Genomic DNA, 15,915 nt, shown 5'->3' with positions numbered 1-15,915 from the left:
AGAACAAGAAAAAAGAACAACAGCATTGTTTTTTTCCCCTCTACTCTTTTGAGAGAGTTGATTAGTATACCCTGTAATACAATCACGATCCTGTGCTATGTAGATAGATAGAGATATAGAGACAGTCTTCTTTTGTATGTTCCAGATATCATTCAGAATGCCTCACGGGACCTAAGGCAGTAGGTAGAGGTCTCTGCTTTAAGCCTTGTGTTGCGGGGACCCGACTTATTGCCTAAAGTGGATTCTCCGGGTTTCTAGGAAGTGACATCATGAAGTCCAGCGCCGGGGCGGGGGGGGGGGGGGGGGGGGGGGGGGGCCTGTAAGGGCATCTTGCTCACAGCACTGAGCAGTTGCCCTGCATGTGGCCTGATTTATTTTCTTCCAGAATCGAATCTGGAATACAAAGGTAGCCGGCTCCAGTGCACAGAGAGGAACAGAAGGAAGTTTCATCTCTGCACTTGGACCCAGAAAGGCAGGCCAAGGATGGGTGTCTGCCCCTCCTAATTTACAGTCTAACTGTGGAACGCTTTCGACGTATTTTGCTTGCCGTCAACATCAAAATGTCTCTCTTGATTGTAAACTTCTGGAAGGTGACACTGAGAACGTCTGTGGGTAAGCCAATGGTCCGGAGTGATAGGAGCTCACTGTTCCCCCAGCAGGCAGGCGACTTTCTATCGCCAGAATTCTATCATCCTTTCGGGATCGTGGGTATCAGGCCGACACTTTCTGGAACTCAGCTTTCCCATCAGTAAAATGAGAGGGTTTCCCTCCAGGCTCCTCCAGTGAGGCGCTGTGTGACCCTCTGGGTCCCGTATCGCAGGTATGTTCTCTGATGTCTCAGTGACAGTACGGTGGGTTTTGCCGCGTGTGACATCGTCGTGACACCAGCCGTGTTGAAGGCTGGGGTGTGGGTGAGGCCAGAGCAAATGGAAAAAAGCTGGCAGCGAAGAGGTCTCCCCTGGGAAAGCTGAGATCCAGGAGCACGTCCCTTTAGGTCTAAGGAAAGCAGTGACACACACCACACCACCCCCCCCCCCACCCCCCCCCCAGAGGCCCCCAGGCGAATCTGGCCAAACCACATCGTGTTCCGCCCACATCAGAAGCACCGGGAGTCTCTGTCACAGGAGGTAAGGAAGAGCTCCTGAGGAGGTCCGCCAAGTACCCCTTGACTCGAATTTCAATCCTCGCACTGAATTCTATTCCCATTATTTAATTTCCTTCCCATCAGTCAGACTTAAATACCAAATCCCAAGCCCAGGTCTTCTCAAGTCCAATCGCCCCAACGCTTTGTTTCCAACTTACATAAAAGTTTAAATTTCCTCTTCCCCTGCTCAAATTTCTGCCAAAACAGTCATCAGCGATGAAATTTTTGAAGATAATTAGCATATCAGATATCTGTAAGAAGCTAATAATGTATTTCTTGGATTATGCTTCTCTGGTTAGCTGTTATTAATCACAAATATTATTCATGTCATTTGAAATATTCCTGTTGGCGGATGTTTTTATGCTTGAAGGATTCTGGCTGAAAGTCTTGGGCGACGGACGCACCCCCTGCCCCCTTTGGAGAGGAGAGATTGGGTCGAGTCTTGTTGAACAGGGTTAACCTTCAGGGGAAACAGCATTAAGGGAAGTAATTATCCATTCACACTGAGCTGGCTACAAAGAAAGTGAGAAAATCACCTTCTCAGAACTCACATGAAAAACATAATGTAGTTAATATTAAATAAAGGCATTGGGCAACCTAGCCTCTTTTTACAGTGTGTTCTGATGTGTCCTTGATCAGGGGCTGTTTTGTTTATGATTAATGAATGACTCACCTTGGGCTGTGTTCCGTTCAATGCATACCTCATTATGAATTTGAAGAGGTCATTTGTTCCTTGGATTTAAAATAAAAACCTCTTTGTACATTGAGAAGGTTACGAGTTTGATATTGGTGCAAAATTGGGTCAGAGAGAATGCGGGACGTTTGTGTCGGGTTGTTTGTTGACACTGTTGTTTTTAACAAACAAGTTCACTTTTTAACTTTAGGCATTTGGAGAGCATGTCTAAGCCTGGGCTTTGATTTTAAAGTAGGTCCTAAAATTATGTGACTTGGACCCAACTTCTCCGTAGCCGCACTGCCTCCCGGACGCCATGATTCTGAAGGGCATCAGGTTGGTGGGACCCACATGGGCGAGGGCTCTCTGTGCTGCTCCAAGAGGGGCTGGTGGAGGGGAATTCAAGGGGCACAGAAACAAATCAGAAGTAAACACGATCTGGGGTGCCTGGTGGGCTCAGTCAGTTGAGCATCTGACTCTTGACTTCAACTCAAGTCATGATTCCAGGGGCGTGGGATTGAGCCCTGCATTAGGCTCTGCACTGGGCACGGAACCTGCTTAAAATTCTCCCTTTCTCTCTCCCTCGGCCCCTCTCTCCTACTCCTGCACTCTTTCTCTCTCTAAAAGCAACAAACAAAAATAAAAGAAAAACGAAAGAATCGTACTGAGGCCCAAGCACACAGACAAGATCAGTTCTTTTTCCTTTTTCCACCATGTCCACCAGACTGGTTTGTAATGGCCTCTTTTCCTCTTTCTGGTTGGGTACTCTGTTCATTTTAATTTCATTGCACTCATATTTAAATGGCAGAATGAGCAGTAGTTTGCAGTGTGCTTTGCCAGACCCTATAAAACTCAAATTTGATGCAGGAGGTCACAACTGGGGGGGAAAAAAATTCTGTGCCTGCCTTGTCTTTGTAAGATTCCTGACAAATACAGCCCTCTGATAAGGAAATATATGTGTCTCGCTCCTTCCTGGTACCTGCACTCACACACAATCACATTTATCAGAGGAAAACAGATGATAGATAGATACATACATACGTACGCGCATAGCCATCCAGGGCCATGATGGGGACCACGAAGAGAGAGAACTTGGGTATTTGGAACCCATCGCCCTAAGCTTGGCAGTGAAAACATTGCTTCCCAGCAGTGCAGACACAGACGTGTGGTTTACTACCTATGGGCCCCACCACCGCTCAGTTAATGATCTTTCCACAGGGTATGTGTGTTCGCTTGTGCATTCAAATGAGGGCTTGTCACGCAGAAATAGAAGCACGCACATGAACAGATCTTGCCGGTTGGCTAAGGATACCCGCTCCGTGGTAGACACAGTTCACTAGTCAGCTAACCAACTTTTTTTTCAGGCAAGTTATTTCTTTATGTGTGAGAGAAACTATGTTCTTTGATCACAGCCATCCAGGTGGGATTAAATAATAGCAACTCTCAGAGACCCAAAGGGGTTACTCCTGGCTGTCACTGAATAGCTGTGTGACCTTGGGCAAGCCATTTCCCATTCTGGGCTTCAGGGCCATCGCTATAAAATGAGGGCCTTGGACTATATCCTCTTTATACTGTTCCTCACCATGAGTGTTCTATCTTTTTTCTTTTTCTTTTTCTTTTTGTTTCTAGAATGATGTGTCTCCCATCAGTGGTCGAGGATTCTATTCCCAAAACAAATATAGGAACAGCTCATCCAGGGGAGGACCTACCTCCCCTCGAAATGTCCTCTTTGTGAAGCGAAGTCTTACTATTTCACAAACTAAACCCGGAAGGCCGATGTTTTGTCTGTCTCCATAACCTCCATTTGCCTCAAAGATACATAAGCCCCTATCAGACGCTAAACACGTCCAGGTTTGTTGGTCACTATCTTCGAGCACTGTCGTGACTGATCAGCAGACTGTTCACTTCGATGGCAAACAAATACCAAGTTTTACAGCTAGAAACAGAGGTCTCTTATTTTCTGACTTCACCTGTGGAAACGTTAACTGGAATCGTCTTATCGCGAAGGAAAACACCAAGCGTAGTCTCCCCGCAGATATTTAGGGCAAGCTTGGCAATTTCCAAACTCAAGTGAACTTCCAAGAAAGTTAACAAAATTCCACAGAAAAGTTTCTTCAAATGACCATAAAACATTTTTAGAAGATTCAGGATCCAAATGGCAGTAATGATCAGTTTTTAAATGCATTACAAAATTAGGCAGAAAACTTAGTTGTAGCAATATATATATATATATATATATATAGAGAGAGAGAGAGAGAGAGAGAGAAGAGAGATGATTACTCTATACTCTTAAAAAAAAAAAAAAAGTGGCTCCTACCCATTTAAGAAAATGGAAAAGGAGCCTGAAGGTGGTTTGTGAATCAGTTTTATTGTATGTCACGCTGGTAGCCATTGTCTATGCGTTTTAGCTTAAAAGCTAATTAAGCCAGATTGGAAATACTCAAGGCAACAAACAAACAAAAATCCTCTGATTTGAAGATAAAGGCTTTGTGGGTGTTTTTCTTCATGATCACAAGATAGCTGATGCACCTGCACTTCTGGAAGCTCCAAAAGCCCCACCCAAGGACTTTTCCTTACATCTCATCTGTCAGAACTTCCTCCTGCCCAAGGACGCCAAGCACGATCCCCGCAAGGTCCCTGGAGAAAAAGAACATTGAACAGGGAGCGGTTCCCTTGTTCACCTACATCGGCTATACTTACCCATGATCACATTGCTAAGGAGTGCCAGTCTGTGCTCAAGTGATGCTTGAGACTTTATTAATGCCAATATATGCTTATTTCCTGGGAACCCCAAGCTTGGAGACCTGGGCACTCTTCTTCTACAGGGTTTGCTTTATCTTTTATGAGGGCTCAGACGTATGAGAAGGTTACGATAACTGATCTTACCTGCTTTAAAACACATAGAAGACTGAACTACCCCACAAACTCTCTCCTAAATGCCTCTCTTCCCTCCTTTTTCTTGTGAGCAAGACTTCCCCACCTTATGTCACTGTAATGTCATTGTAATGTGAAGATGGCTAGGGAATGTGGTTTGCACTGACTGCCCATCATATGGGAGAGAAGACAGAGCTTATCACTCACACGACAGGATTTGGAGTGAGGATATGGGTGCCAAGAATTCCTTCACTGGAACTCCTTTAATCTCCATAGAGGATGCTCACTGCTCCTTCCAATCTACATTGATTTTGGCTTTTGCTAGTAACACCCAACCTTTGTTTTGTATAATCAAACTACCCTCTTCCCAATCCATGTTGGGTGGGAATAATTCCATCTCCAAGCTTGAAACGTGTCATGTGACCAAGGCCTGGAGGATCAATCGGTGAATAACCCTTTCTCCAAAGACACTGGCTCAGAGAGTGCCTTCGTCCATTCAGGCTCCCCTAACAGGATACAGAACATAAGTGGCTTATAAATAACAGACATTTGTTTGTCATAGTTGTGGAGTCTGGAAGTCTGAGATCAGGGTGCCAGTATGGCTGAATTCCCATGAGAATTCTCTTCTGGGGTTGCAGACTGCTGATTTCTTGTGTCCTCACATGGCCAAGAGCAGAAAGGTGAAGCAGGCTCTCCCATGACTCTTCTAAGGGCGCTAATCCCGTTCATGAGGGCTCTACCTCCATGACATCATCAAGATCCCAATTACCTCCCAAAGGCCCCACCTCTAATACCATCACGTTGAGGGGGAGGGGTTCAACATGCGAATTCTGGGGAAACACATTCAGGGCATTACTGAGGTCATTATCATTAAGATGAAATAAAAGAAGTTTCCCATGGATCTTTGGTGGAACCATAGGAAAAAGATGCTCTTTCTCCCCTGGGGGACCTGGACCAGGTATAGTGTAATATAACCTATACACCAAAAGTCTCCTTTATTATTATTATCATTCTTTTGTTATTTTATTTTACTTTACTTTATTTTATTTTATTTTATTTTACTTTATTTTATTTTATTTTATTTATTTTACTTTATTTGATTTTATTTTACTTTTATTTTATTTTATTTTACTTTATTTTATTTTACTTTACTTTATTTTACTTTATTTTATTTTACTTTACTTCACTTTATTTTATTTTACTTTATTTGATTTTATTTGATTTTACTTTATTTTATTTTATTTTATTTATTTTACTTTATTTGATTTGATTTTACTTTTATTTTATTTTATTTTACTTTATTTTATTTTACTTTACTTTATTTTACTTTATTTTATTTTACTTTGCTTCCCTTTATTTTATTTTACTTTATTTGATTTTATTTTACTTTATTTTATTTTACTTTGCTTCATTTTATTTTATTTTATTTTTTATGTTATTTTATTTTACTTTATTTTATTTTACTTTATTTTATTTTACTTTACTTTATTTTATTTTACTTTGCTTCACTTTATTTTATTTTACTTTATTTGATTTTATTTTACTTTATTTTATTTTACTTTACTTCACTTTATTTTATTTTACTTTATTTGATTTTATTTTACTTTATTTTGTTTTACTTTGCTTTACTTTATTTTATTTTATTTTTTATTTTATTTTATTTTACTTTATTTTATTTTACTTTATTGTATTTTACTTTATGCCACTTTATTTTATTTTATTTTATTTTATTTTATTTTATTTTATTTTATTTGTAGTGTAAGCCAACTTGAGTTTATGGTCATTTGCAGTAAATCTAAAAATGTTAATCACACCTTACTTACGTCTGGTCCTTTTATGTTGACAAAGCACTCACATGTTTCTTCTCTCTTTTAATCTGCCCTGTGAACCTATAAAGGAGATAGTGTTATCCCAGCGTTCACAGAGAAAAACATGCACTAGGGGAAACCCTGATGGCTTCGTTCTATTTACTCGGGGGAGGGGGGTGACCGGTTGGTGCGTGCAAGGCCCTGTGCTAAGTGCTGGAGGTGTAGTGAACGAGTCAGATGCCACCCCTGTGTTCAGGGGACCCCAGTCTAGTCTGAGAGCAGACAACCACCACCAATTAAACACGTCACCGTCAGGGTCTACCTGGGCACCTACAATAAAGGAGCAGAACAGAACAGTCGAGAAGGTCAAAAGACACTCTGGACAACGAGCAATTAAACTAATCTCAAAGAGAATTCCGGAAGAGCAGGTGCAAAAATGCTGAGGCAGGAGCAAGTATGGCGCACTGAAAGAACACGTGACCGGCATGGCGGGAGCAAGGACCAAAGGAGGGAGTCCTGTGAGTAGACAGGGAGGCAGGCAGAACAGGAGCACACTTACCCCCTGTGGGCCACGTCAAGAACGTCGGTCTGGGGGCGCCTGGGGGGCGCAGTCGGTTAAGCGTCCGACTTCAGCCAGGTCACGATCTCGCGGTCCGTGAGTTCGAGCCCCGCGTCGGGCTCTGGGCTGATGGCTCGGAGCCTGGAGCCTGTTTCCGATTCTGTGTCTCCCTCTCTCTCTGCCCCTCCCCCGTTCATGCTCTGTCTCTCTCTGTCCCAAAAATAAATAAACGTTGAAAAAAAAAAAAAAAAGAATGTCGGTCTGTATCTTCATGCAAAGACATTTAGGATTTTCTAGAAGGGGTGTGTCCTGACCTTAGGGTACTATTAAGATAGCACTCTACCATGCCTGCAGCGCGGAGGATGTGCTGAAGAAGTCAGAGTGGCTTTGGGAAGATGTTAAATGTGCCTGGCGTGGTATATGGGGCTTAAACAATATTTCTATAAACTGAGCTTGGTCACTTGCTCCAGATCACAAAGCCCATAAGTGTCAGAGCCAGATGGGGGTTCACAGAGTCATGCTCTCAGCCGCCGTGAGACATGGAACATCAACTACAAGTACCTTTTCCGCAGGAGAATTATTAGACTACTCTTCTATCAGCAGCTGGACAGTTGGCCCTTTCTAACTTTTCCATTTGGTGCCGTCCTCCATTTTTTTTAATAATAGTTGCACAATTTTTTAATGCGATTCAAGCAAAACTCTACTTGGCTATGTGTGTGACAAAGTTCAAAAACTTTGTATTGTGTCATCACTTTTAAAAAATGTATGACCAAGAACACTTAGCAAATTCCAGAAACCTTTGAACTGCAGTTTGTTGAATATTGTAGTTTATGTTTTCTCTGATTTGTCCCGAACCATTTGTACCTTGGATTATTAATCAATAACCAAACACAGCTCTGGCTGGGCAACCCACCCCCCCCCCCTCCTCGCCCCCTACTGATGATGCCAGGAACATGAACGACTGTATTATCTTTTCTTTGATTTCTGTCAATATACTTGTTTCAAACCTTTATTCTGGCTTCTTTCTCTCTTTGTATCCCATGGAAAAAATTCCCCAGATAAGATCAGAACTGCTTTGTCATTCATCAGCAGTAATCAGGTCTGAGCAGAGTTCAAACACATTTTTTTTTTTCCCCACTCTCAGAGACAGAAAAGCCAAAAGAATAAAATGGTTGGCCACAGCTTTCTGACTTTATATTTGCATATGCATATGTAAATGTATTGATATCTGGCTAGCCCTTGAGTGGATTCACCTTGTAAATTAATGGATATCTGTGGAGATGGTAATAAAGATCAGCTACTGGGAATCCGGGAGATTATTTCCCCGGAAGACAAAAACTGAGTATCTACACAGCAGGGTAACACAGTAGGCAAGCTCTCTCATGCCGGAAAACCCAGCGTCACCTCTTGGGATTTCTAGGCATCTGCCTCTCCATTTCAACATCTGTCCAACTTCGACGAAAATGGCATGGACCTCATGAGGGCTCATTCTGTAATCAGCCAGTGAATATTTATTGAGTACCTGCTGTATGCCAGGAACTCTCAATAGACACTAAGAAGCTAGGTCCATATCATCACGGAGCTAACGTTCTCATAGGAAACAATCATTGAACGAATCCATAAGAGAATCCTGGGTGGTAAAAATGAAACAAAATCATGGGAAGATAAGTGAAGGGAGGATGCAGATAAATTTTAGATAGATCTTCAGACAGGTTTGCTACCTGAAAAGCTGACATTTGAATTCAGCCCTTGATGAGAAGAACGAACTAGCCACTAGAAGAAAGAAAAGATCTGAGGACATAGAAGAAACGGCCACGTCCCACTGGTGAAATGAAGAAGGCCGTAGCATTGAAGCAGAGAGGGTGGGTCAGAGGGAGATGGTGGGGGGTGATGGTGGAAAGGCACACAGGGCCAAAATCGTGAGCCGTTGAAGGCCACGTAAGGAATTTGGACTTCAGTCTAAGTGCAATGAGAAATCACTAGCAAGCTTCAACCAGGGGGAAAACTGATCTGATTAATGACAATCTGATTAATGGAAGGCTGCCTCTCAATCCTCTGTGTCAGTGGAAATTTTCAGCCTGTGGCTCGTATGGCACAGGGACCTACAAGTAAGCGGGATTGGGGTCCAATATGGCTTCCAAATTACTGGAAACGTGAGAATGGGGTGTACGAGTGTGCGAAGAGACCTGTGTCCAAGGCGATGCATGGGATGCTCTCAGTTACAGTAACTGGCACACGTTATACATCATTTCCCCCTACTTCCCGCTGACCGGAACCTACCTGCATGGCCACACCTACCTTAGGGGAAGCTGGGAAACATCATTTTTGGCTGTGCAACCTTGTGCCAAGACAACACTTTTTGTACAGTAAAAGGACCCTGCAGGGACACTTCTGGTTTCTGCCATAGCTTCCACCCAGGGCAAAAGCAGGGAGAATTGCCATCCACCTTTGGAGAACCAGCCTTCTTAGGAGAAGTTCTACTCCCAGAGGACTGATAAGTAAAACAAAATAATAATCATACATAATTAAGTAATAATTAACAAAACATGGGGGCCGCCTGGCTGGCTCAGTCCAAAGAGCTTGCCACTCTTGATCTCGGGGTCGTGAGTTCGAGCCCCACGGCGGGGGGAGAGTTTACTTAAAAAAAAAAAAAAAAAGTAACAGAAAATTGCTAAGTAATTGAGACATGGCCACATGTTGGTAACTCCCTGCGCAATCCTAGCGCTGTGCCGCATGCAAATAGCACGTTTTTTTCAATTAATGAAAACGCTTTAATGTTTTAAACAAGCAGATTGTTCACCCGTGTCTCTGAGGGCCTGCCCTTTGAGCTGTTTTCCTGGAAACGGAGGTGGATTTCTACTCTTTTCCGTTTCTTCACCTGGCACGCGGTTCAAGTCAGCTGTTTAGGGTGCGGGGTGTCCTTTCGCATATTAAACAAAGTAATTAGAAACCTTTATGAATTTGTGACTTTTACAATCATTAGCACCCTTAGCACCATGTGGATGGAAATTAAGCCCGTCGTACCCTTTTCTGTGTGGGATACCAACATGTGTACAAATACCGTTTTCCCAATTCATTCAGAACGTGGCGAGCACTTCCTGTGTGTACTTAGTGGACGGCAATTGGAAGTTACTCGCTATCGATACTCGGATGGGTAAAAAAAAGGTCGTGACTCCGAGGTACAAAGAGGGTCAGGGTTTTAGCAATTAACCTGCGAGTTCAATTAATGCAGACAGATCCCAGAGAAATTCAGTTATACGACAGCAAGCGAACTTGGGTGGAAGTCAAAGATGGCAGCATCTTGGCTGTGCCAATGACTTTCCGTGTGATTTTTTTTAATGTTTAGTTATTTTTGAGAGAGAGAGAGACAGGGTGTGAGCAGGGGCTAAGGAGGGGCAGAGAGAGAGGGAGACACAGGGCTCCAAGCAGGCTCCAGGCTACACCCCGGTTGGCACAAAGCCCGACGTGACGCGGGACTCAAACTCACGAACTGTGCGAACGTGACCCGAGCTGAAGTCCGATGCTTAACCGGCTGAGCCGCCCAAGCACCCCGACTTTCCACAGGATCTATTCACATGCCCTAGGCTCCTCGTCTGCGAAACGAGGGCTGGGTCCTGCTCCACACTGGCCAGTACGCGCTGTCGGGTTACCGCGTCTCCACTCATGGCCCAGCAGACAGCACCAATCAAGCACGCTTGGTGTTTCACTCTTTTCTGCTGAGACGGCCTCAAATTTCTTGCAACACCATCCTCATTCTATCAGGGCTGGACCAAAGGATGAAACCTTTCTGTCATCCCCGAGCTTGATCACGTCTAAGACCTCTTCCCACGTGTCAGAATCTAATGAAGCAAAAACCAAAACGAAATAAAACCTTCGGTTGAATTACTAGGGGAATCTGGTATGTGGGCAATTTACGACTTACAGCATTCACTTGGCCGTGAATACTCCACAGTAAGGCTTGCTGGCCTTTGCTAATTAAAAAAGATGAATCCTGTATTTTGGAAAGGATGGTGTGCCCTTTCCTTACCTTAAAGCCTGAGGAGGCGGTATAAATGCAAATTACATGCAAATATACTTTGGGGACCTCCCTATTTCTAAGAACTGAATCTGGCTTCTGGGGAACTCCAAAAGGAGGCTCCAAAGCTCTCTTTCCCAAGAGTTAACTGTCAAAGTGTTCCAGAGACTTGTGGAAATTTCCGCCTTCCATAACAAAATACGACGTGGGTTTTTCGAGTTGGTAGCGAAGGAAGACTTTCCACTTGAAGGCGCGCAGGGTGACAGCGGTGACTCTTAGACCTGAGAGTGGCTGCCCCCGCGTCTTGCTGTAACAGCCACGAGGGCCTGGAGTGAGGTAAGAGGGGTTGCTGCTGTTGGGTGAGATACACCAGCAATGTGCCCACCGTTGCTGTCCTCCGACCGTGAGCACAGACCCTTCCCTTAATCCATCAAGGCATGAAGCCAAGGAATAAACACAGAGAGAACCACGAATATAAGGTGGTATGGCTTGTTCAATTGGCAAATTCTCACTTCAGGCAGCTACTGTGACCCGCTTCCAGGTGCAAGGGACCAGCCTCAGGGACCGTCCCAGGGCCTTATCATTATTACGCGTTAGAAGCTGCTTTTAAAGGAGCTGTAGGTAGGTCAGTGCTACTGACGGGTTAATGCCCGAGAATCGCCGAAAGATCTAGCCCAAATGCAAATTATGATTCACTGGCCCTGGGGTAGAGTCTGTGATTCTGCATTTCTAATAAAGAAGATCCCTGATCTGCCAGCCCTAAGTATGCCACTTTGGTATAAAAATTATTTGGGGCTGAAGGCATTTGAGTTCCCGAAATTCCTTATCTGCCTAAAAGCAGAGCCTCTCCAAAGAACTCATTGTTTCCGATCCCCTCCCCCGGGCAATTCGAATCTAAAAAGTCAGCACCACACCCAAACAGATACAGTGGAAAACTATCCTATCTCCCATCTATTCTCTTCAGGGCCCATTTATCTTTCCAAAATGGTATTTGCTTTTCCAAAAGAGTCCTCATCTCCGCCTTTCCCCGTACGAGTATAAAGCTGGGTATAAAGACCCCCAAATTCTAATCACCCCTTTGAGTTACTCATCACTGAGTTCTCCCTTGTGCACACACCGTACAGGTTAATAAGATTTGCATGTTTTTCTTTTCTTAAGCTGTTTCGTCAGATTAATTTGCAGGCCCTCAGTCACTAACCTAAGAGGGTAGAGAAAAAAACGCTAATGCTCCTTATTCAAGAGCCACACTTTGAGTAGCCACGTGCTAGGTCATGTGCCCTGATGCGGATCAGGTACAAGCTACAGAACGGGGTTATACAAAAACCAGGGCGTGGCACGTACTTAACCCACGTCTGAGGCTGCCCATACTACCCTTAGTCCCCCGCATTTGGGACTCAGAAAGGCCTGGAGTTAGGACCAAAGAAAGAAGAGCACACAGGAGCACATGGAACAGAAAAGTCCAAGACCAGTTTCCAAGGCCAAGAATTAAGGGACAAGTCACTGGAGCCACACTCTCAAAAAGAAATTCGATACCGCAGTGCATTCTTCCGAAGGCTTCTGGAAACATACCAAATGCCAAAGTAAGGACGTTTAGCCCGGAAAGGAAAGCGTCTGCGTGTAACAGGGTTGCCAGACGTAGCAAATAAAAATATGGGACGCTCATTCGAATTTGAATTTCAGACGAACAACAAATATTTTTGTATAAGTCCATCCCGCACAGTATTTGGGAAATACTTCTACTAAAAAGTTACTCGTTTCTTTAATCCGAAATTCAAATTTAACGGGGTGCCCTGTATTTTATTTCTGTTGGCATCCCTATTTACGTGGGGCGTGGGATATCTTCGAATCCTCAAAGGGTTGGCAATCAGCGGGGAGGCTTCAAAAACAATGCTGATGCCTGGGTCCTACCTCCCAAGATTCTGACATAATTGGTCCGGTGTTCGGCCTGCACTGGACTGTCTAGAAACTCCGCAGATGACAGCAGAGAGTGCAAGGTTGACAACCACTGGGTTAGACTGATATATTCTAGAACCGGGTGGTAGCAGTTGATACATCAAGGGGTCATGAGAGGCAGAGAAGTTTTGGTTCTTGATGTGAACTTTCAAACAAGAAGAGTCAAGCTGTCTCTATGGGTAATGAGCCACCCGTCACGTGAAGTGTGCAAGCGGCGGCTTGATGATCTCCTGAAGGCGATTTGTTTTCAGAGGGGATTCAAGGACTGGACGGGGGGTAGACAGACGACTGCTGGGGGGGCAGGGCGAAATCGGGGAGGGTAATGGGGGAAGGAATTGTCACGGCCTTTCCAGATCTGGAATCTGAGGATTGGCTTACTTATTAGATTAAAAACTAAATAAGTCATAGAATGATGCACCCAGACAAGCAAAACATGAGTGCGTGGCAGTAAAAAGAAAGGTAAAACCCGAGAAGGGTCTACCGCATAATCATATTGCTACCACGCCTTTCCTGGTTTTGACAACGAGGGGAATCTGGGTAAGGGCGATCAGGACCTCCACGGATGTACCATTTTTGCAACTTCTGGCGAGTCTACAATTAGTTCAAAATAAAAAGCGGAGAATACATGAAGAAGCACCTCGAACACTTGTTTTTCTGCAAGGCCTGCGCGACGGAAGGGAGCAGGGGTGGTCTAACAGGATGGCCAGGCTCCCCGCTGGTGAGGCGTGCAATCTCTCCGCGTCCCTCTGTCCCCTCAGCCCGGAGGGGGGACATCTTCACCTGGGTTCTCCCGGCAACAAGACCGAGGAGGGAACCCCGGCTCTTCCCAAGTATCTTTGCAAGCAGTAACAGGCCAGTTGGTCATGTTGGAAATGAAGTCCCGGACTGGAGGGAGAGCTAGGAGGCAATCCAAGAATGGGGGGCGGATAGGGTGGGGGTGGGGGGTGGGGGCCATTTTCCAGCTTTAATGAACAATGCAAGGAACTCATAATAAAAATGGAAGCCAACCTGGAGAGTCAAGATGAGGTAACAGCCGTGGCTTCAGGGACTCTGTTCGTGGGTGTCGAGTGTGTGTGTATTTTTAGATAGCTACTTATTCCGCACGTGGTAATTAGGGCCCCAAGGGGGTTGCAAATTTTTTTTTTTTTTTTTTTTTTCAGGGTTGGCAAGTGGAAGGAGGAGGCAGCTCAAATTCCCACACATCTGGGGCAAACAGATACTGCACTCCAATTTCCTGTCGGCGCCGCTGGTTTCTCGCGGAATTACTTGCTAAGTAAATGATTGTTATAAGACTATGAAGATTCGGTCAATCAAATTAACCCCTTTTGTCCATCGCCGCCCTCCGCCCCCCCCCCACCCCGCCCCACCCCCACGGTTCCCTTCATTTGCCTAAACTCGGTGGCTTTTGAAAATGTGTTCAAGCTTGAAGGCCCCAGCCTGCCTCACATTGGCCGAGTGTAACCTGAGCAGGAACCCGGAGGCCCCCAATTGTTTTGCTAATCAAGATTATTGCCCCATTGAGATGTGGAGGCACAGCCTGGCTGACAAAATTTGTCAGTTTCCCATGAAATAGTTCTGTCAGTTTAGCCCGGGTGCGGGCAACTATTAACATATAAATGAAGTTTCTCCCTCCTCCGCTCCCCCTTTCCCCCTACCCTTCAGCCACCCGTCCTAATGGATGCAGAGAAAATATAAACACACCCCCCCCAACCCCCACCCCCAGCTCCCAACCCCTCTGTGTGCTTAAATCAAACGAGCTTCTTTTCTCCGGTCCCTGGAAATCCTGTGGGCCACGGGGGGCTCAAAAGGAAAGGGGGAGGGGGCTGGGAGGAGCGGATTTGCACAAAACCACTTTTAAGGCCTGAAACTGCCAGGCCCTGTCCCCCGCTGACAGCAACAGGCGGCTGGCTGGGCCTGGACGGTACAAACGGCCGTCTGAATGCCAGGCAGACCTCCAAGGCAGCCTGCGGGGACAAAGTGGCAAAGTGGAACACGGGGTTTGAAAGAGTCATCTCTGCGCGGGGGTCAAACACCCGAGATCTCTCGGCTAGCCTGGTCGCCTGACAGCGCGACCCGGGCTGGGCAGGGGGGCATCTCCGAGTCCCCTCCTTGCTGCCTCTTCTCAACCGCGGACGCTGGGGCAAGTGTGGGGCTGGGCTGCGGCCGTGGCTGAGCCTGCCTTTTACTCCGTCACCTTCTAGACAGTTCTGCCTTTCCCACAGGGGCCGGGCTTGGGTTCTCAGCGGGCCTGAGAGGAGGAAGGAAGCGGAGTCCCTGTCTTCCTGTTTCCCCAGGAATGGAGTGGGCGCTCCAGAAGAGTCCAGAAGGCCAGAAATAGAGCTTATTTATTAGCATTATACTATGCGGCAGCAGCTGAAGCACTCTGGTACAGACGAAGGTCGGCAAGTTTCACAATGCTAAAATGAAGGAATTCTTTATGTATGTGTGTGTATGCGTATATCCATATGTATATAATATTCAACACTCTCGGAAGGATAAGTTACATAATATATCATTCATAACATAACATAACAACATAACATAACATATAATATAATATTATATAATATATAATTCAAGGCTATATATGCAATAATTCAATGCTATATCTGTCCCTATGGATCTGCAAATCAACACTATTCGCCACCTAGGGTGGAATTAGTTCTGGGAGCCAAGTTCTGTCAGGAGCGCCCGAGAGGATCCGGGTAATGAGCTCAATAGGTCTTCCCAGGCGGACGGACGTGGACTCGGAGGGACCCTTCGGTCACCAGTTGTTCCTGCTACGTGGCAAACCAGCAGACTGGGCTGTGAGGCCAGCCAGGACAGTGCCCCGAATGAGCCTCCCCACCCCCACCTCCAACTACTGTAGTTTCCAAATCTCCTGCCTCC

The 15,915-nt window shown here is 45.3% G+C and overlaps 1 long non-coding RNA gene across 1 annotated transcript; it reads left to right on the top strand.

The window, feature by feature from the left end:
• Window positions 1-1,943: 1,943 nt before the first annotated feature.
• On the top strand, window positions 1,944-14,321 carry LOC123578399. The gene is made up of 2 exons (XR_006702366.1): window positions 1,944-2,153; window positions 14,187-14,321. It is a non-coding gene; the product is annotated as an uncharacterized LOC123578399 (long non-coding RNA).
• The last annotated feature ends 1,594 nt before the right edge of the window (window positions 14,322-15,915 follow it).

Source organism: Leopardus geoffroyi, chromosome E2 (assembly GCF_018350155.1).
Source record: "Leopardus geoffroyi isolate Oge1 chromosome E2, O.geoffroyi_Oge1_pat1.0, whole genome shotgun sequence".
NCBI lineage: Eukaryota > Metazoa > Chordata > Mammalia > Carnivora > Felidae > Leopardus > Leopardus geoffroyi.
Note: the sequence above shows the minus strand (reverse complement) of the source record. Positions and strands in the feature narration are given on the sequence as shown.